Raw genomic sequence first — 23,095 nt, forward strand, 5'->3', positions numbered from 1 at the left:
CTGCTAATAATTTTTCAACCTCCATAAACGTTTCACAAAATTGATCTTGTAGCAGCATAATTGCCAACTGTGATTGATGGAAAAAAATTACTAGGTGAGTCTGAAGATCAAAGCTTCAGGTGTGATTTACCTGCCTGCTGGGAGGAGGTAGGTAGGTAGGAAGGAAGGATCTCCAATGCTCACTGAAAGCCTTCTGTAAGTGAATTCAACAGGCAAGTCTATAGGAAAACAGAAGTCATTCCCACTACCACTGACTTGTTTACGCACCTCTGATAATTCTGATTCTCTGTTTAGGTAAGGAAATATCTCTAAAAAAATGAACTAACAGGTCACAGGTTCCCTAGTAGCTTCCTACAGAATAGTAAGGAATGTGAGCCTGATCTCCACTGAGAAGCCAACACTTTATAGAGAATCAGCAGTACTTCTTCCTTAAAGTATCTGATATACAGGGCTGATGTAATTGAAAGAAGGCAGTCCTACAGTCCTATCCAAGAGCCAAGCCAAGAAGAGCTTTACAGATCACTATCACCACCTTAAATTATACTAGTATTTTATTTATTTAAGAAAATGTATATGGCCACTCAACTTACTCTCTGTGACTCCAGGCAGCTTACAAGGATAAGTAAACTTACCAGTAATCAATGCAGGGCCTACAGAATTGGTGTTAATGCTTTCAATGTCAGAAGATGGTAGGTAGGCAACTCATATTCTGAACCAGTTGTAATTCCCAAATATTCTTCAAGGGCATTCACCTATAAAGTAGGTCACAGTAATCCAAATGTATAATGAGGGCATGAATCACTATAGCTAGGTCTTCCCATACCAGCTGGACCAGTGAAATCAAGTTCTTATTGGCCTTGGCTTCCTTCTGCTATTTGAGGAGGAGCTGTGAGTCCAAGAGGATGCCCCAGATCAAAGTGCCTGGCCATCCAGAAATAACCTGGAGTTGACAATGAATCTTAGCATATAAACAGTAACTCATCTTATTAGGTTCAGCTTTAGTCTGTTCTTTCTCAACCAGAAAATGTACATGGCCACAACACCCTCTCTAATACTTGAACAGATAATTGACAGCATCTTACCTGTACTATTGTTCAAAGTGGGGATATAGTGTCATTACTTTATTAATGATATTGTACCCTGGTACCATAAATGACTTTTACATGTTATAATAAGAATTATATAAGCTATTGTTCTTTAGAATTACAATACAATGCTTAATGCACTTTCAGTTGCATTTACTGGAAAAGCTGTCATCTTTTTTGACAGTTATGTTCATTTCCTTACTTTATACAATCCAATGAAAGAAGTTAATTTTTTCCAGTGCAATCTACTAATCTGGTTACAGCATAAGACTTTGGGCAGTTTCATACACTCTAAAGTGTTCCCTAAGAACACAAATTTAAAATGTATTTAAAAATACATTGAATATACACAACAAATCGTTATGATTATTACACCACCTCTGATATCAGTTCCAGAAATTTAACTTTGTGTGCTTTTAAATCTAAACCAGGAAGAGTTATATATTAAAAATATATTAAATCCATATTTTAAAAATATAAAAAACTCCATAGCTATAATATCAGAGGGTCATTTTAATTTAGAATGTTAGATATCCAAGGTTAATTTTGTTAAATGGTCCACCATGACCCTTTTAAATTAAAGATTTTTGTCTTCAAGCCAAATAGGGTAGTAATAACAGCTATCGAAGGAAACAATACAGATATGAAGATGAAAATGCAGTAATCCACTGTGAAAGGTTAAGTACCCTGAGGGCAAATGGCAGAGCAATGTACTCCACATTCTGTAGCTATTCTGTACTATTTTATCACTTTCTGAGAAATATTTTACTTTAATATCACTGCAAATTATTAATTTAGCACCCATATAAAAAGAAACTTAATTTCTGTATTTACTTTGATCACCAACATTTTCATCCAGAAAACTGTGAACGCTTGGAATCACAGCTTGTGGTGCAGTCATTGGAAATTATATTAGGTAGAATATCTTTCCTCAGATGCGTTCCAGATGTATTAATCAATAACTCCCATTACTCTCAAGAAGCATAACCAACTGATTGTGATGGAAACTACAGTATATCTCAGCTTTTTCTAAGTACTGTATTCTACCTTCCCTACTCATAATACCTGTGTACAAACAGGTAGTCCTTGACTTAAACCACAATTATGGACTACCTGTAATGTAGTATTAGCCCATCTGGTTATATTTCTTGTCTGACTAATTGGCAAGGTTGACACTCAACGACGGAAGGAAAAAGCTCATTCAAACTTGCAACATTCTGTTACTATAGCTTTCCAATAAAAGCAGTACGCTAAGACCTACATGGCAATGGTTTTCTAGTCTGGTCTCCTTAAAGGATAGCTAACCAGAAGGAAGAAAGAATTAACAGTTGTCCTGTTTTATTCAGTCTGATACCAATGGCTTTTAAAATACATCTATATAGAATCCATCTGTAATATTGACACATAAGACAACTATCAAATCTATTGACATTCCTAATAACCCAACCAGCATATGTGAACTTTCTGTGAGTCTCTTCATAAACTTTTCCATGTTTATTTATGTTTGGTGAGAGGCAGTTTGGTACAGTGGTTAAGGTACTAGCCTATAAACCAAAAGACTGTGACTTCTAGACCAACTTTAGGCATAAAAGCTGGCTGGATGACATTGGGCCAGTCACACTCTCTCAGCCAAACCTAACTCATAGAATCATTGCTGTGAGAAAAATACGAAGGAGTATTTTATATGTTCACTGTCTTGAATTACTAATAATAAAGATGAGATAAATCTGTAAAAAAATAAATCTGTCAGGAGGATATGAAACAATTTATATGGACAGGAACAGCTAGCCTTCCAATAAGACAGAATTTTGCTATACAGAATTTTATTGAAGAAGTCAGTGTCACACACACATTGTTTAAATAAACCAATCACATTATGGCCTAGGATCCTATGAGACCAAATTACAGGTGGTCCTCGACTTACAACCATTTGTCTACTGATCATTTGAAGTTATAACAACACTAAAAAGAGTGACTTATGTCCATTTTTCATACTGCTCTAGCAGCATCTCCATGGTCACATGATCAAATTCAGATGCTTGGCAACTGGCGTGTATTATGACAGTTGCAGTGTCCCAGCCTTATATGATCACCTTTTGTCACCTTCTGACAAGCAAAGTCAATGGGGAAGCCAGATTCACTCAGCAACCATGTTACTAAGGTAACAACTGCAGCAATTTATTTAAGCTCTGTGGCAAGAAAGGTAGTAAAACAGCAAAACTCATTTACTGTTTTGCTTAGCAACAGAAATTTTGGGTTCAATTAAGGTCATAAGTTGGAGGACTACTTGTCTAGAACTAATATTGCCTAAAGTTACCTTTCTGTTCCATTGCACCAAGCTTATAAATTTTGGGACTCAAATCTCATGTACTATTTGTCCTATTTTGTTATAAAAAATGGTTCTTTGGAAAATTCTACAGTATTACATCAGTAATCCATTAAGAAATAAACCAGCTGACTAGCAACAAAGTATTTTAAATGTTTTGTAGCTATGGATAATAAAATACTGTTGTTTAGGCCCAGTAAGTACATGCAGTAATAGTCCCAATAGGATTGACCTAATTATAAGAAATGTAATGGAACAGAAGTTGTACTATCTTAACTCACCTGTTTATGCCACATATCATTACAAGAATCAGACTATATTTGTGCTCAATTTATCCTGAGATTTACTTCTATCTAGCACTTTTCTATTCTGAAAATTAATGTGACTGATCATATTAATCAAGTAACTCTGGGAAGCTAACAAGTTATAAGACCAAAACATACATATAAAACAGTAAAAAGAACAATAAAAGATACAATGTAAAAAGTAATCAATTTTTCAACCCAAACTCCATTAACTTCCTGGATTTAAAGAACCAGGTGAAAAGAACCAGGTTTTTATGGTTTCCAACAGGGCCAGGGCCATCAAAAGTTCAGGGACAGGGTAGTTATCCCACGGGGTAAGCACCATTGCAGAAAAGGCACTTAACACAAACATTAAATATAAGAGATTTAGGAAAAGGAAGTATGCTAAATATGTTCCTAACAAATTCACTTTTAAATGTCTTCATTTTAAATCCTTCTTGTAGCCAAATATCAATCTTTGTATTCAATATCAATTTAATAGACACTGACATTCTTTCAGCTATACCTGCTCAACAGAAAATAGTATTACAATAAATCATTTATATCAAGGTTGACTGACTCAGCCTTCCGAGGTGGGTAAAATGGGGACCCAAATTGTTGGGGGCAAAACATTGTCTTTGTAAAACACTTAGAGATGGATGTAAAGCACTGTAAAGCTTTATATAAATCTAAATGCTATTGCTATTGCTGTATTGCTGTTGTTCCAAGTTGCAATAGCACAATGTCCAAGTTATGGCATCATCATATTACACAGTGTGGTAGCATCATAAGTTCACTAACTCTGTACCTTCCAGAAGTCTCGGTCCACGGGAAAAGAACGTTGAGTTTTGAGTAATCTCATATAGTGAACACCAGATTGAATAAGTTTAGTATGAAAGACAAAAGAAGCTGAACAAGTATTGGAACATGGGGAAAGAAAGTTGTGCTTGGTTGATGTGCTCCTCCCACAAGACTTGGCAATATTTTACCTACCATAAAACTTAGCTAGCATAAGTAGCTGATGCAGGACAATACATGCCCAGAGGAGTAAACAGGATGCCTAAAAACTGCCTCGCCCGCCCAGTGTTATCCTCAACCACAACAGAGATAAATTTACAATGTAAAGAAAGAATGTTCATTCAAATGTCCTACCAAGTTCAGTGTGACTATTATATAAGAGGCTTCAGCTTCGGTTACCAGGCAGTACAAAGTGCTAAATCATATGACAGTATTTTGCTCCATTTTTTTTTCCAGCAAGGAATTTGCTTAAAGTTAATGCTACCAATTGATAAAAGGGAACAACCTACCCTCTCAGAATCCAAAGGACACAGTTACTTCCTATCCAGAGGTTCATTGCTTTAAAGTAGGCTGAAGGACATGCGACAAAGCCTGAGGAAGCAGCTTGCTAGTATAGTAAGAACCACAAATCTTATAATCCATTCCCCATTTACCCCAAGACTACCAACAGACAAGAATAGTACTTTTATATTCTTTCATTACACTTGATCTTAGCCCAAAGGACAAGAAGCCTTCTGTTTTAATATTATAATATTGGGTTGGTATGCCAGCTTTTATGTATTTATTAGATTTTTATCCCAGCTTTTATTACTGTATAAGTAACTCACAACAGAAAATATACATAATACCCAGAGTGTGTGACTTGCCCAAAGTCATCCTACTGGCTTTTATGCTGAAGATGGAACTAGAACTCACACTCTCCTGATTTCTAAGCCAGGACCTTGACCACTACATCAAGGTGGCTCTCTTTTAGGCACCTCATAGATTCCACAGATATTACTAAAATGGTTGCAATTTTAATGATGTTATTTTATACTGCCCTATGACCAAAAATGAAAGGTATGCATTATGCTCTTAAACTGCCTTTAGAAAAAACTAACGAAGTTTCTAAATACCATGTCAGAGGAAATAGGCTTATGGGTGTGGTTTGCAGAATTTCCTTACAAAATAAAAAGAACAAATGCCTACATTAAAACATTTCAAAACAGATAAATGTAATTGAAAACATATTTAAAAGTACCTTTCAAATTATAAAAGTCAGATGGAGAAGAGAGTTGTGACCATTTGGGGAACCCAATATTACATCTTTCAGGGCCAATTTTCCCACTATATCTACCAAGGAAGAAAATATGGGTTTTTTTTACCCAAAATATATGAGGAAGTTGTTACATTTTATCCAAACCCAGAAATATTTCTTTTCATCTATTTTAAATGAGTGTTGGCAACTCTAAAAACACCATAGAAATATTTTACATTGACAAGTGCTGTGAATTTAGAAAAGAAAATGCATCATCTATCAAATATGTTCATTAGACTCAGTGACCCAATATTATACATTTTACTTAATTTTCCAGGTCCACACAACCCATCATAAGTTAGCTTTATGCACTAGGCTTGCATTACTGCTACATTAAAATAGGTTTGGCTAATTCATAGTCGAATGAATATATATCATGGTTTCAAGAATATGGCCTTCCAATAAGCATAGTTTTTACGCGGATAAAAAAACAACTATTTCCAAATATAGCCTTGATCCCAGAAAGTACCTGTAAGAGGATATTCTCTTTAAAGATTTTTAAAAAAACCTCCAGTTATTAGCTGGTGACCTAAATAATGTACCAATCGAGCAGGGTGGATGAAACCAAGCTTCCTAGAAATGAAGTCGCAATACCTCAGCCAACTCTTTTATTTTATTTACTTATCTTTTAAAGGAGGGGTCTCCAACCTGGGCCACTTTAAGGCTGGAGGACTTCAACTCCCAGAATCCCCCTCCTGCCTTAAAGTGGCCCAGGTTGGAGACCCCCGTTTTAAAGCGCAACAGGAAGACATATTTGAAACTGTACGTTCAAGATCGCTAGCAATTGGTATAATTTAGCTTTAATATGCGGCTGCTTACATAGAGGAGGAGGAGGAATTCATTTCCGCGTTCGCCTCTTTTCCAAGCAGCGCGACGCCCTCCGTTTCCCAACGAGAGCGGATTAAAAAGCTCGTTGTTTTCCGGCCTTGTTTCGGGAGGAAGAGACGCTCCTGGAGGGACGAAGGCGAGGAAAACAAGCGAAGAGGATGCTTTGAATCAGCTATTGCCGAACTCGGCCCAAGGGGGAAAAAAAAACACACCACCCAGTCCAGTTGTGAACGCTTTTTGCGTTCACGCCTCCGCTTCCCAAGCATGCTAGCCATTTTACAAAGGAGGGCGGGTGGAGTACTTCTGGTTAAGCAACAAGTCTCAGAAATACTTTTTAAAGGACCGGGGTCTCCAACCTTGGTAACTTTGAAGGCGTGTGGGTTTCCACTCCCACAATCCCCCAACCAAGCAAAGCTTCTGGGAATTGAAGTCTATGGTTGGAGGCCACCACCTCTCCTGCTTTTATGGCATCTGAGGAGAGAGGAAGATGCCCGTGGAAAATCCGGACAAAAACTCACCAATGTTTTAAATCCAGCGCCTCATAGATTCTCTCCCCCCCCCCCACGTCCCCCGCTTCCTATATTTCGAAAGCGTTTCTATTGCTACGCCTTTCCCTTTCGAATGAATAGGAACGGACGTCCCCCTCAGCTTTGGAAGGAGAGAAAAAGGCGAAAAGAAAAGGAAAAAAGAAAAAAAAAACCAGTCCGGTTTTTTTTTTAGGCTCAGTCAAGAGTGCGCGATCGCCCGATTAAGACGCAGCCGTCAAGGTAGCACGACGAGCCCCTCTTCCATCAGACGATTCCCACGCCCTTTCCTCCCGGTGTCTCTTGACGGCCCCGGTGTCCCTTAACGACCGGCATCTCCAACCTTGGCAACTGGAAAAGATGGCTGGGGAATTCTGGGAGTTGAAGTCCCCATCTCTTCAAGTTGCCAAGGTTGGGGACCCCTGGTCCACGAGGGAACTTTTTCCCTCCACGTTCCCACATGGTTGGCGAAGAGCGACGAATATACTGGCTCTCACCCCATTTGCTCTGGAAGGACCCAAAAGTGGGGGGGAAATACCTGGCGGGTTTGAGGCGACTCCGCTCTTCCTTCCCGTGGGGTCGTCGCCACCCTCGACGCGTGTCTCAGCTGACTTGATTATAATAATCCGCGTGTTTGGCCGGCTGAAACTTTTTCCTTTTGAGGCGGAAAAGAAGAAGATGCCCCCTCGGTCGATTGGAGGGGATCGCTTAGATGGATTCCGGGATGCGCGCTTCGGAGCGGCCTTCGGGGACAGCGAGAGAGAGAGAGGCGGCAGGCGGGGGGAGCGCCGTTCCCGACAACAGCCACAGCAGGTAAGTCCCTCCCTGTGCCTGCTCGAGCGTCAGCGTCCCGCTCTGAGCCATAATCCTCCAGGCGCTGAGGGGAAGGGCGGGGAGCCGGAGTAAGTCTTGAGTTCCCGGCTCCTGGAGTTCTCCAGGAGGAGTTTAAGGCGATCACGTGGCGGATTTACTCGTCCTGGACCGAGGAGGAAGGGAAGCGGTGGCGCCCGGCAGCAGTCAGACGGCGGGGCGCGGGATGCGAACTTGGAATGTATAGACTAATCGAGTTGAAAGAGACTTTGGAGGTACATAAATTGTTTCAACTTCTACCCTCAAAACGACGCTATAGAGCACTGTACAACTAGACACAAGAACAGGTTTTTTTCCCCGAATAAGATCACTGCTAAACAACTAATTCCCACAATACCGTTAAACTGTTTAGTAAGACTGTATTACTATTCTTCTTCTCATCCTTCTATTACCTATCTCTTCCCACTTATGACTATAACCGTGTTGCTTGTATCTTTACAATTTATATTGTTTTATTGTTCCCTAGTATGATTTGATTCTTATTGGTAACCTATGACTATCGCTAAGTGAGGTATCTTACGATTCTTGATTGATGAATGTATTTTATATTTTCTTTATGTACCCTGAGAGCTTACACACTAAAGACAAATTCATTGTGTGTCCACTCACACTTGGCCAATAAAGAATTCTATTCTATTCTATTCTATTCTATTCTATTCTATTCTATTCTATTCTATTCTATTCTATTCTATTCTATTCTATTCTATTCCAATCTCCTGCTCAGGTGGAAAGTTCTGTGTACCATTTCTGACAAATGGTGTGCAATCTCTTCTTTAAAACTTCCACCGTTGGAACAATCACAACTTCTGAAGGCAACTGGTTCAACTGATTAATTGTTCTGTCAGGAAATTTCTCCTTAATTCCAGAGTTGCTTCTTTCCTTAATTAGTTTCCATCCATTGCTTCTTGTCCTGCCTTCAGGTGCTTTGGAAACAACGACCTGCTCTTCTTTGTGGCAGCCCCTTACATATTGGAGCACTGCTATCATGTTGCTCCCAGTCCTTCGTGTCATTAAACCTTGAAATGGGTGGGGGGAGGGGAGAGGCTGAGCAGAAGCCTGCCGATTGTGTGCCATCTTGATGCTACAAAGCACTCTGTGCTCTTGCTGGGACAAAAAGTCCTTTTAGACTTTATGGAGCTATTGAATAAAACACGTTTGACTTGTAAGTTTACCTTGGTTAGTACAGACGCTCTCTGGAGTTCCGCCTTCCTGGCCTTTCGCTCTAGAAAGCAGCTTAATTCTCTGAGATTCCACACAAACCTTTCCTCCGCTGCCAGGCAACCAGTGGCACTTCTAATATTGTGGCCCCATTAACTTTTCCTGTTTTCGTTCACCAAAGCTCAAAAACGAATTGCTTCTAGTGGGAGATTAGAAAGAGAAATGAATAATCCTGTCTTGCCAGAGACAAGAAAGATGGTAACAATTAATGTACATTCACAGTAACTCTTTAAAAAATTAAATCTTAAATATTTCTGCCGTATTTCAATCGGTGGCAGCGCTCACTTGAGTTGGAAAGTTGAGGAAAATCAGTCTACTCAGGAGCTAAAAGCCTTGGAAATGATCCTTTATCTCCGGTTTTTACAGTGCAGCAACTTTGTGAGGTACCAGTATGTTGTGACTCACTTCCATGGTTAAAGGTGTTGTGTTCTATGGTTGAGGGTGGACTTCAATTGAATTCTAATACAATATCTTAACCACTGCCCCACTGTGGTTACACACTGAGAGATAATCATACATACAAGCATGTACTTCCTAATTTCTGTAAATTAGGCTTCTGTACCCTAAACATCATACAGAAAGCCTATTTTTTTCTGCTTGGAAACTAAGTCTATTTTTGAGAAAGGTGAATCAATCTTGTTGAAGTGCAATTTTTTAAAAATGCAAAATTCAAGTATATACACGCTGGCAGGTAATTCATCCTATTTATCCACTGTATTTTTTAATAAAAACTACATTTATTCGATGAACCATGGTGCTGCTGTATATTTCTCATTTTGAGGATTACTATTTTCAGAATGCTTTATCTTTAATGCTTAAATCTCTTGCTGTTTAGAGATTTAATGCTTAAATCTTCCTGTTAGCAACAACCATTTTCTGAACCTTTTCCACCTGATAGAGAAAACAGTTGGATAAAGTGATTTAGATGGTTAGAAACAGGATTAAACACCAGCAATAAAAAAATAACCACCACCCCTTCTATCTCTCTTAAATATGTTATTAGAAATTGTACTAAAGGATCAACTGGTGTATAACAATTTCAGGAGTGCAAGTGACATATCTGTCATCAAAGAAAAAGAATCTCTGTGTGTGTGTGCGCACGCGCTTAAATCTAATTACCATCCTGAGAATGGCAAGGAATAAAATGTACATTTCTGATTTTTTTAATATTTTCAGCCACAGTCCTGTTTTTCAGTAGACGTATATCTCACAACTGTATATTATATGTGTAGTTAACCAAGACCAACTCTACTCTCAACCATGGTGTCTCATTGGATGACTTTGAGTTATTTACTGTCTCTAAGGCAAATCTTTTTCTCATCTTTTCTGTACCTAGGTCTGCCTTCTGGACACCATACCAGCAAGGATTAGGTTGTCCCAGTTCTGCTTACCTTTCCCAAAGCCTTGAAGACGTTGCTTCCCAGGCATGGACTTGGGAGGATAATTAGCAGTGACTGTTGATGTACAGAATGGTTGGCAGCCACTTTGTGTTTTAGTTGGTATTTTATATTGTATTGTATTTTATATTGTATTTAGTTGGTTGTGAAATGTATTTTATATTGTATTGTATTTTATATTGTATTTAGTTGGTTGTGACATGTATTTTATATTGTATTATATTGTATTTTATATTGTATTTAGTTGGTTGTGAAATGTATTTTATATTGTATTTTATATTGTATTTAGTTGGTTGTGAAATGTATTTTATATTGTATTGTATTAACATTGTATTTTTTAAATCTTTGTAGCTACCCTGTCAACTAATCAGAGTCACTTTTTCTGAGATGGACAGCCATGTATATTTAAATAAACATATCTATCTCTCAGGAATGTTTTTGCAGAGTTCCCATATAAACTGTCTTGAACTCCTGGAAGAAAATAAGTCTATCAGTTTAACAAATACAATAAATATGTCACAAGTATAAAAGCAGAAACCTGGTGCTATTGTATACGATCATCATGGGAAAACGTACGTGAAAACAACAGAGTACTTTTGATGGGATATCCCATCTATGACAAAAGTTGAAAGGTGGATTTTCCCCTAAATAACATCTTTATTGTGTACATGATTTAATATGAATGAAAGACAAAAGTCAGAGCAATCCATAACCAACGAACTAACGTATTGTAATTCTGTCTATGGACAACAGAGAAAGGTAAGATGAACAGAAACATGTCTTGCTAGCAAGAACATGAGCTGAAGTGCTTTGTAGAATACTGAGAATTAATGCTTATTAATGCAAAACTCCTGATGGAACAATTACCATGACCATTAATGGTTAAATAAAACACTGTTTTTCTTTCCCAACATTCTTTTGTTTCCTTTTTTTTAACTTCAACATTGACACATCATAGATTTTACGTGATACATTTCATGTATAGCACAAAATCAGATACATGGAACAAATGGCTATTGCTTATGATTGTGGATACAGTCCAAGCTGAAAATATGCTATAACGAAAGAGAAGATAAAGTTAGTTTCACCTGAGGACAGAGTTAAATCATTTCCAACAGATCAGTTCCAAAATGCAGGTACAGACACCTATATACATTTTTGAAGACTGAAGAAGTTGGAATTTGGCATTACTTTTAGCAATATAGTGTCTCATTTCATCTATGATGTTAATACATCAATGCACCGATTGCTTTGTCTGTAACTCTTCTATATTATGTCAATTATACGGTCACACAAATGACAATATTCTCTATTGGGCATTTTATACATGCACTGTTCTAATGCTAGAGCTACATAACATAGCACTATAATTGTAATATTAAAATCTTAAATTAAAATCTTAAATATACTTTTATATTTTTTTTAACAGTGAATTATTTTCCAGCAGAATAGCTGACTAATTCCATCGCACCCATATCAAATTTTTGGAGAAGCTGTTATTCAACAACTTGACTTTGCTGTCCCTTTTTAGTTATTTCCTACAGATAATTTGTTCTGACCCAAACCTTGTTCCAAAGAAACAAACACAAAACAGAGGTAACAGCAAAACCTTTTAATCTTTCTTTACGAATTCTGTTCCTTCACGGTTAAAAGGCTGTTTCAAATTAATTATGTTTGATAAGAACGAGCCTTGCCAAGGTAGTGCAAGGCTGCCAAGAACACTAGATAGAATTACTAAGAAATATTTCAGACACAAAGAGTCTCCAAACACCAACAAGATCTTCTGAATGTCCATAAGGCTTTAGTGCAAAAACTTATTTGCTTCCTGCAAAGAACTCCGGATTCTCAGCTGGTTTTTATCTCTTGAGGGAGGGGCCATTACCTTACAGCATTACTGCCGAGTTGCCCATGCTGCTGCAGCTGCTCTTTCGTTGGAGCAGCCCTGCACGCGCACACACTGGGCACAGGCTCCTCGGGGATCTCTTGATCACTGCTGCCAGCCTCCACAATCTCCAAAGGTAGCATTCTACTCCCTGATGGTCCTGGCCCCATCCCTGCATCACACACAGGCCCCTCATCTGAGTCCTCACTCTCCGAGACCTCAGCTGTCTGCACCTGCTGCCGGCAAACCACAACACCCGTATTCAGATCATTCTTGATTAATGACACTAACTGGGATTGAAATTTTTGTCACTAAGCAAGGTCATTAGGCAAAACACATGATTTAGGATGCTTAGAAATGGCAGTTCTGGTTGCAGTTCTGGATTACATCATAATTACACGAGGAATTCCTGCTTCTGTCATGCACAAACTATTCCACTGCCTCCTCCCTGACCAGGCTCAGCAAGCTTCCTGTTGCACTCACTGCATGAATTTTGGGATTGTGGAGCCATCCAGCCCGGGTCCTAAACCAGCAACAGGAGGAAGAAAACGTTGAAAGTCGATGAGGGGTGGCAAGAATAGGTAGTGAAGTGCAGGGTGGCCAAAAGGACAGAGATGAGGCAAAATAGTTCCCCTTTGGAAATTGAAGTACATGCTGTGGTTGTAAAAAAGCCAGTTGCCCAAGTGCCTGAATTTTGATCACATGACTACAATGACCACAACTTTGAGGTGTGGTCACAATTCATTCAGCACTGTTCTAACTTCAAATGGTTGCTGAACAAATGATCATTAAACAAGGACTAGCTCTGATGCAATGAATGGGATCAAACATCTCACCAAGCCATTATTTGTAAAAAATATTGTTGAAAATTGACATAGTTTGGCTGCTAGCAACCACATCACATTATGGTTTAATATGTGACAGCCCAGCCTGCGTGTCCAAGAAATCTTTATTCCTTTACACATATAAAAACTGTTCAATATACAAGAAAAACATGGTTTCTTATTAGACACAAGGTTATACTATATAACAGCTATAAATATATGGACCAGTTCCGCAGCAAGCTCTGCTAATTATTTTGCCATGCTATCATGACACAAATAGGGAGCTTTTCCTAGACTTTCAATGCTTTTGAAAAGATAAGGTGCTGTCAAATCAAGCATGACTTTGATGACTTCAGGGGTATATCCATGCAGATTTTTAGTAGTAGTGGAGAAGCTGTCAAGCTCCCAGAGAGGCAAGCAGAACTCTACTATAAGAAATTATACCTTCATTGTGTTCAAATAAATCAGGGGTGTCAAACTGGTGGTCGGTGGGCAGGATGCTTCATGCGCAGGCCACACCCACCCAAGCTTCACAAAAGGAAAAATGTCACAGTACATCATGTGACAGCAAGGTGACACTGAGAGTTTGACAACTGTGAAATAAATGGTACACGTTAACACTAGCCAGTTCATTTTATTCGCAAAATTTCAACACTGATTCATACAGTCTAAAACAATATTAATTTAAATTTGTTATAGATGACTAGTTCCAGTAAACTCTGGGAAGCATACAAAATCACACAAACAGCTCAGACTAAAATAATCATGAAAGTAAGAACCTCCACCCTGCCCAATATATACAGGAACCAAAGCCACATTTTAAGAGGTTCCTGGAACCATAGGGGACTGGGTGCTGTTGCAGATGGCATGATGAAGATACATTTCCTCAGGCCTTTGTTGAAACCTGCCACGCAGGCAATTGGAGACAGGCGCATCTCAGATGTCCAAGTCCTATGCCATGCAAAGTTTTATAGGTAATAATCAGCACCTTCAATTGCATTTGGAAGCTGGAAAGTGATGGAACTCACTTAAGCAGAGGTGACTCATGGAAATATTGAAAAGTGTCCATTACTGCTCATACCATTTCATCTAAAGTAGCTGTAGCTTCTGGATGGTCTTCAATGTGAAGTGTATAAGGCGAACATACACTTCTCTACATAACTGTATGTAGAGAAAGGGTGAAGGTTGATTCTCTGAGATTCTGGGTTGGCTTTTGAATGTTTCATTACCAGGCTAAGTAACATCTGCAACAGAGTTTAGGGGAAGTTGAAGAGCCTTTGGACTGATGGAAAGGCACAACTAATACACAATATAAAATTATGTAAATGGTCCTCCTGGCCACACCTGCCTTCTGCTGTTTGAATAGTAACTCAAGTAAGGTTCAAAAGGACCTCCAAATTGCACACCAGTCTCAAATGATGCTCCATCCAAGATCAACACTGGCTATATCCTCAACCCCAGGGTGCCAAATAATCACAGCCTTGGTCTTGTTAGTTCAGCATTAAGAACAGATCCAATTTAAAAACTTCCATGTTCTTTTGAAGACTTTTACACCTGGAAGATTTCATTTAATTAGCCTACATAGATCAATGATGGGTCCTTTTGAATTTTTGAGCAATGACACCTTCAGTCATAAAATTGCTTGATGATTTCCTTGCTTTATTTCTGAGTGTAGTTTCACTTCCATCACGCTAATGCAAGAGCTTGTGGAGATTTTGCACATTTAAATTGGGAAACCAGAGCACTCACCATGTTATCAACACAACATCAAGATTAATTTAAGATCTAACAATATCATACACAATGTTAGAGGTTCCTATTCTTCTTTTCCATTATGCAGAATATGTCATAATTGCCATCAATCATCTGTGGGAGACTCTATATGAAAAAGTATAAATTGACAGAATTTGATACCAGAAACTGAAGTTAGATCATGGCACCATATAATATTAAAAAGCACATAGCTCACAGTAGCATCTAAACATTAATGTGTACTTGTTTGTTCCAGTTTAATAACTTCAATAAACAACATAACTCTTAGCATGTTAAATGGCTTCCACCTGTCACAGAGAAACAAGTGCTTGCAATATTTTATGCAAACAAACCAAAATGTAACTCAGTCTTCCCAACTAAATAGGCTTCCTATTTATAAATAGGCTTCCTATCAATAGGAAGTTCCCTTTTTAAAAGGAAGATTTGCTTCATGTTAATTACATTACAAGTGGTCACCATTGGGAATCAAGGAACCAACTGCATCTAATGTTTAGATTGTTAAATTGTTGAACAAATAAAATCATATGATATTCAGGGGAAATTATTACCGAATACTGAGAAAGTATCACCCTAATGATTGAATATCAGTAAACTTTTGAATTTTTGCCATATAACTTGAGATGTGCAGCTTCTTTCAGTTAAAAAAATTGTTATAACCCAAGTTTGTTGCCAGAGTAAATTATGAATCACGTTTTCTAAAAGTCAATGCAGCATGACTAAATCAGTGCTAGGAACAAGATAGAATAAAATGTTCAGTTATATTTTCTCACAGAAAATACATGCATAGATCCAGGAGGTCTGATGCTAAGTGTGTACATGCATCAGGGTTGCCAGTGCTGGGTTTTTAGAACTAGATTTGGGTGTTTTGTATCAATTTTCTAGATTTTTTTTTTATTTTAAAATTTAATGGAACCATTTCTATACATTATATTATATGGTATGCATTAAATAGGTAAAATGATTTAAAACATTTGTTGTATTTTTTGTTGTCTGGGGTTTCTTTGTGTGTGTGTTGAAAACACTTTTTGTGTTTTTTATTGTTTGGGTTTCTTTGAACATTAAATCTTGGTAGAAAACCTCATGGAATGAACAATCCTGTAGTGAATCCTGCCGAAAAAGGGGTTTAGTTGATGTCAAGGGCGCACCTGCCACTACCCAAAAGGTAAAAGAAACTAAGTGAATCAGGTAAAAGAAACTAAGTTAATCAAGAGATACAAGAGTTGCACTAATGTTGAAGTAATGAAGAGAATCATTAAAGAAAGGATGCTAAAAGAGGGACCAAATGAAACGTGCATAACAAAAATGAAAACAATGTCAAGGAAACAGTGGTGAATAACAATATAGTTATCTCATGTTGAGTTATCCTGTGTAAAAATTGTCCCATGGTGAGTAGTCCCGCAGTGAGTCCCATGGCAAGTTGGCCATGGCGAGTTGTCCTAGACCAAAAACGTCACTGGCAACTCTGACGATAAGTTTTATAGAATATTTTCTTCATCATTAACCATCTTCTACTACTGCCCTGATTCTCTAAACCTGGATTTCACCTGTACACAGAGACCGGCCACTAAGTCTGAGAAGATTTGAGTCTACTGAGTCCGGAGCCGAAAGAAGTAAAATACAAGATAATTTGAATGAACATGTTATGGGTAGTTATTCTATTTGAAAATATCTGGAATAAGTTCATATTACTAAATAGCTCAATTTTACTAATCTTAGTAACGTTCATTAGTGAATATATCTTCTATTTATTTTTTAGTATTCAAAGCATTGTGGAATTCAGAATATACAGTATTATAGAAAAAGACCAATGCTTGTAAGAATGGATACATTGCTTTTACTGTTATAATTCTGCCACTCTCTGGTGTTAATTAGAACTACAGGTTTTCTGCTAAAACATTCTTCTTTCTATATAGGGCTTGGATAAATCTATGCCATAGAATACAGGAGGAGGAGGAGGAGGAGGAGACTGGGGTTTATATTTTTACTCTGCTGCATAACAACATTGTTTTTTGACTCATTTGTAAATAATTTTGAAAAATTAAAGTATTGGGTAGGCTGGGACTAATACAGTTTCTTTACTTTAACAACTATGAAAACAAAAAAATTGAAACAGGCTGTACATTTATTCCTTACCTACAACAAAATCTAAAATTTAAATTTTTATGTCTTAAGAAAAACTATTCTACTAGGGATGTCTGGAGATAGAAGAGAAGCTTTCTCTGAATCTTGCTGCATTCATTCTGCTAGAGCAGAAACAGTGGTACAAAGCAGGGGTGGGATTCAACCGGTGTAACAACCGGTTCAGTGAGCATGCGCAGCATTTGAAAACTGCCTATTTTCAGCTCTAATACTGCAGCTTCTACTGCAGCCCCAGTGAGTAAAATAGCTGAGACGCGGCAATCGGCTGTGCCGCTGTGAATCAGCTGAGCTGCAAAACATGGAAATAAAGGACAGACTAGGACGGGGGGGGGGGTGTCCCAAATGATCACCAGAACTACTGGTTCACTACTACTGGTGCACCCTACCAGTAGAATCCCAGCCCTGGTATAAAGCCATTTTCTTTTTCTTTGCTCTCCCCATTTTACTACCCATTTTAAATAATGGATTTTCTTCTCATTATTTAATTGATATTTTATACTGCTTCTATAGACTTCCCTTAATCCTCCAGGAAAAGATTGAAGGCAAACGAGGTCCAGGCAGAAGAAGATCATGGTTTCAACATCTAAGGGACTGGTTTGGACAAAACTCAGCAGCACTTTTTCATGCGGCTGTTGACAAAAACAAGATTGCCAACATGATCACCAATGTCCAATGACGGATATTTTATAAAAAGAAGAAGATTGCTTCTATGAGTTTTAACACAGAATTTGAAAAAGTGATGTGATATTTATAGTTTAAGACAATGCCTAGCACAGAAGCTTATCATTCTGGTGCTAAATATCAATTTATCTGTTTAAATTGTGCTCAATTTTCATTCAAGGTTGTAGGTCACGTTTATTAAAATCCACAGGAATAAAACCTTAATGCTATCCATTGATGATATTTCCAAAGTTCTTCATATTTAGACAAACAATGTTGAGGAATATAATTCAGCAACCCTTTTGAACTCCTTTTTCTTTTTCTAACAGCCTACTTATAATTTTGAATAATAAATTAAAATGGTATCAGCATAGAAAGGCCAAACATAATACAATTCCAACATATCAAAAGTGTAACCAAAACCTTTCTACATATTTTCTGAAACAGATTAAAAAACAAACTTAAGAACCTGCAACATTCATGATATATAAAACTCTAGCTCGTTGATTTGCTAAAATGGGAAATTACTTGTTCGGATTAACTGCAGGTTTTCTATATTAATCTTAGTATAACTTTGCAATTGCACAGAAATGTTCATTGCAGATTTAGGAAAATTGAAACCTTTTAAAATTATATTGTCATGAAATAAAATACAGCTTATAAAACCCTTTTTACCATAAGGAACTTTCCTCCTCAAGTTTCTTTGAAGGACTGATCTTTCCAGTCAAGTAACTAAGAAAATGCAGTTCAGCTATTACATATAAATAGTGGAGTTTAGTTGTTTTCTTGCAGATGTGTCATTAACTGATTAGACAACTAAGCTCAGAGAACAAGGATTCCACAATTCAACCTTGAGCTACATATATTCTCTTCTATCAGTAACATATAAGCTTAGGATCCCTTCCATTTTGAATCCTTTCTGAGCTTCAATTTCCTGGACAATTTTTTCAATCACATAATTGTTGCACCATTCAAAGATTATCTATCCCCAAACAGCAGTAGTAATAAGTAGGGGAATGCCTATTCTAAAATTCATGATTACTAAATTCCACAAAGAGATAATTGAGGTCTCTGATTAAAATTTGGCTGCCTACTTTTCATGACTACTAAAACTTGAAACATCTTGGATCCTCTTTTTTTCTTGAATATTCATTGCATCCTCCTATCAAGATTGTCTCTTCCCGATTACAACTGCTGGATCCATCAGGTCTGGTAGAAGAGTATGTTGCTCTCATTTTTTTCCCCATGCCATTGAACCCACCCTGTGGAATATTCTGTGGCCTCATCCTTGCTATTCTTCTAGAAGTTCCTCAAAACCAGGGGTGAGGTGCTACGGGTTTTCCTGAACCCAGGCGAACTTGTAGTTAATGTTACAGCAGGTTTGGCAAACCACCCAATCCCATCCCCTGGCTGGCCCCTCCCCGCCCCTCCCAGGAAATCTCCACACTGCCCATTTTGGATACCAGGTAAGTGCAGAGCCTGCGCAAAGGCTCAGGGAGACAGAAAAACAGGCCTCCCAGAAGGCCAGAATTGGGCCTGTTTCCAGTTTCCGGAGTGCCTCCAGAGCCTGGGAGGCCATTTTCGCCTTCCTGGAGACTCAAGAAAAGCCTCCAGAGCCCAGGGAGGGCAAAAACATCCCCCTCTGCCATGGTGCTGGAGACCGATTAGGCCATGCCCACCCAGCAACCAGGCAGAGAGCCAGTTTGTTATGTCCTCGGGACTGACACAAGTTCCCTATCCGGTCTGTTCATCCTGCGGGGGCGTTTGCAGCCCCCATTGGCTGGCTCCCTTCGACAGCCGGCTATAAAAGCCGGCTGCTAGGTCGAGCCAGCCGCTGTTCGCTGGAAGGTCTGTTTGTTAGCATGCAGACGCGACAGCCCCCTTTATTCCCTGAATAAAGCGTGTTATTGCTATGCTCTGGTGTGGCCTCCCCTTTTTCTCGAACTTAACATTGGCGACGAGGGTGGGATCTGGCCAACCAGCAGCAAATATCAAAAGAGCTGAAAACACACACCGAAACGCTGAACCGTAGCCGCGCCGTTGAGAGCTCGGTCAGTCGTAATTGCGGAAGTGAAAGTGGAGCGTGTAGCCGCTCAGTTAAAAAAGCTACGTGAGAAGTAGGGCACTGAGAACCTCAGCCGCCCAGCATTAGAGCACAGAATTCAACCGCTGCTGTTCGGATTCTGTTGTTAGCGAAACCGGCGCTGCACTCACAGCCGCCAGAACACATTAGGCACGCAATTTGAATAGCTGTTAGCACGACGCTGCAGCTATAGCCGCCACGCCCTTGTAAGGGCGCGAAATTCAAACTGAAGTCAGTTACGGCGCTGACAGCCATAGCCACATAGAGCGTGTAACCCAGAGAGATCCTCTAAGAGCTGAAGCAGCACTGCAAGCTGCAGTTGCCACACCTATCAGGGCCTTGTATTCCCAGTGAGATTGGTCAGTCTACCAACAGGCTGAACACCCAATATGAATTCAAATCCGCGTTTCCACCATTTAAGCCAGATGAAGACAAGTGGGACTCTTACAGAAACCGCTTCAATCACTACCTTGATGCCATCGGTCTGGCGGCGCTACAGAGAACAGGAAGAAATCGTACTTCCTGAGTTACTGCGGGGCCACAGTATTCGATACCTCCACAGCGCTACTCGCCCCAAGAGAATTAAAGAACGTCCCTTGGTCCGAGCTGTTGGAGACACTCTCCAACCATTATTCCCCAAAGCCATCGCAGATAGCGAGACGTTTTGCCTTTCGTATGAGGAAACAAACAGATGGGAATCTATCAATCAGTATATGGCGCCCTGAGAACCACAGCTCTCCACTGCGAATTTAAAAATTACCTAGACGACATGCTCCTGGATCAACTAGTCTGTGGAGTCAGAGATGTAAGGTTACAGAGGCAGTTGCTGGCCAGAAAAGATCTCAACCTCACCCAGGCGATCGAGGAAGCCTGGCGCAGAACTAGCGACCCAGTCGGCCGCTGAAATACAAGGAAGCGCAGCCAAACCCAGTCCGGTCACTGTTCATTCCGAGGAAGCAGTGAGCGAAGAAGACCCCACCGAACACTTAGAAGTGCATCGCCTCAAACCCTTCAAGCAGCCACAGGTAGGAGCTAGGCCTAAAAACGGCAACGTGCCTAAACACATCCTGTTGTGCCTCTCCTGCGGGGGTCCCATGCCAGAACGACTTGCAGGTTCAGGAACGCCACCTGCAACAATTGCGACAAGAAAGGCCACATCGCCAGGGCCTGCCAGGCAACGCACGCGGCTCCACAAAAGTCATCGTCCCCTTACTCCCTCTGGGGCCACCCAGGCAAGTAGAAAATTGTTATACGTGCTACCAAGCTAACCACACTTTTTGACACCTAATAAAATTACCCTCTCTATTCATTTAGAAGGTAAACCCTGTCTTATGGAAGTCGATACCGGGTCAGCGCTCTCGATCATCTCATGGAGCACACTTAAGAAAATACGACCCAGCCTGTCCAGGAAGCAACTCCAGAAGAGTCGTCTCACCTTGAGGGATTATCAAGGGAAGAATATTCCAGTACTCGGAACAGGCAAGTTCCTCGTTAGATTCAAATCCTTTAAAGGCCATCTGCCTTTAGTGGTGGTAGATGGTACCCTCCCTAGCCTTTTGGGGTTGGATTGGTTCCCCTATCTCGGCCTTAGCTTAACGGGGAGTACATGCTGTCTCACCTTCCGATATCGACTCACTATTTTCAGACTATGCTGATGTGTTCAGCAATGAATTGGGTTGTTATAACGGTGCGCCCATTTCCTTTTGGTGGACCCCAAGCAGTTCCTGTCCGTTTAAAACCGCACAGAGTACCCTTTGCTCTACGCGCTAAGCTGGATGCAGAACTGGACAAATTGCTCCAACAAGGGGTGATCGAGCCCACGGATTTTGCTAAATGGGAGACTCAATTGTCACACCCCTTAAAAAAGATGGTAGTATAAGAATGTGTTCTGACTATAAAACCACAATTAACCGCTATCTACAGACTAGCGCATACCCAGTCCCAGTAATCCAACACTTACTACACACATTTGAGCAGGGAACCATATTCGCCAAATTGGATATGTCACAGGCTTATCAGCAATTTCCTGTTGACAGCCAAACGGCCGAATAACAAACTATTGTCACTCACAGAGGGTCATTCCGATGCAAGCGCCTCCAATTTGGCGTTAGCGTCGCCCAGGCATCTTTCAGTCATTAATGGAACGGATACTTCAAGGCCTCCCTGGCGTGGTTCCGTGCTTTGATGACATTTTGGTTTCAGCCAGGGACAGACCCCAACTCTTCCACAGAGCCAGAGCGGTATTGGATAGGTTCAGGCAGCATGGCCTCAAACTAAAAAGGGAGAAGTGTGCCATCGCCACTAGGCAGGTGGACTTTTTGGGTATAAAATAGACGCCTCTGGCATCCACCCGGTGGAGTCTAAAGTCAAAGCCATTCACGAGGCACCCACTCCGTCTTCCAAGTCAGAATTACAAGCTTTCCTGGGTTTGCTAAACTTCTGTGCGTCGTTCCTACCCCACAAAGCATCAGTAGCTGAACCGTTGAATAGAGACTTCTAGACAAAAACACTCCATGGCATTGGGGACCCAAAGAGGAATACGCCTTTAAGGCAGTCAAATCGCTACTCACTTCGGACGCTGTCCTGATACAATTTGACCAGCACCTTCCTCTAGTCTTAGCTGCAGATGCCTCACCTTTTCGGGATTGGGGCTGTCTTAAGCCACAGACTTCCCAACGGCTCTGAAGCGCCAATCGCATTCTTTTCTAGAACCTTGTCAACAACCGGCGTAATTATAGCCAAATTGACAAAGAGGCCCTAGCCGCCGTTGCTGCGGTCAAAAAATTCCATGAATTTCTTTTTGGTCACAACTTTGAACTTGTCACAGATCACAAACCACTGTTGGGGCTCCTCTCAGGAGAAAAACAAACACCGCAAGTCTTGTCCCCCAGGATGACTAGGTGGACCCTATTCCTGGCGGCTTACTCGTACAAACTGGTTCACCGCCCAGGAAAAAACCTCAGCCACGCCGACACCCTCAGCCGCTGCCTGTTGCCAGCACCCGTGGAGGACCCGGCCCCAGTCCATGCCATTTTCGATGCCAGTGAGTTCGACATCCCAGTCACCGCTGGCGACATCGCCCTCCACTCCAAAAAGATAAACTTATC

The 23,095-nt window shown here is 40.0% G+C and overlaps 1 protein-coding gene across 1 annotated transcript in view; it reads right to left on the reverse strand.

The window, feature by feature from the left end:
- The window catches only part of FHIP1A (FHF complex subunit HOOK interacting protein 1A), a 70,160-nt gene extending 62,139 nt beyond the window's left edge, over window positions 1–8,021 (reverse strand). Inside the window, exon 1 of the mRNA XM_026698143.2 lies at window positions 7,681–8,021. The gene's annotated coding sequence lies outside the window, so the exon portion shown is untranslated. The remainder of the gene's footprint in view (window positions 1–7,680) is intronic.
- Between the last annotated feature and the right edge of the window lie 15,074 nt (window positions 8,022–23,095).

The sequence above is a fragment of the Pseudonaja textilis genome, chromosome 6 (assembly GCF_049901715.1).
Source record: "Pseudonaja textilis isolate UNSWEBS1 chromosome 6, rPseTex1.2, whole genome shotgun sequence".
Taxonomy (NCBI): Eukaryota; Metazoa; Chordata; class Lepidosauria; order Squamata; family Elapidae; genus Pseudonaja; species Pseudonaja textilis.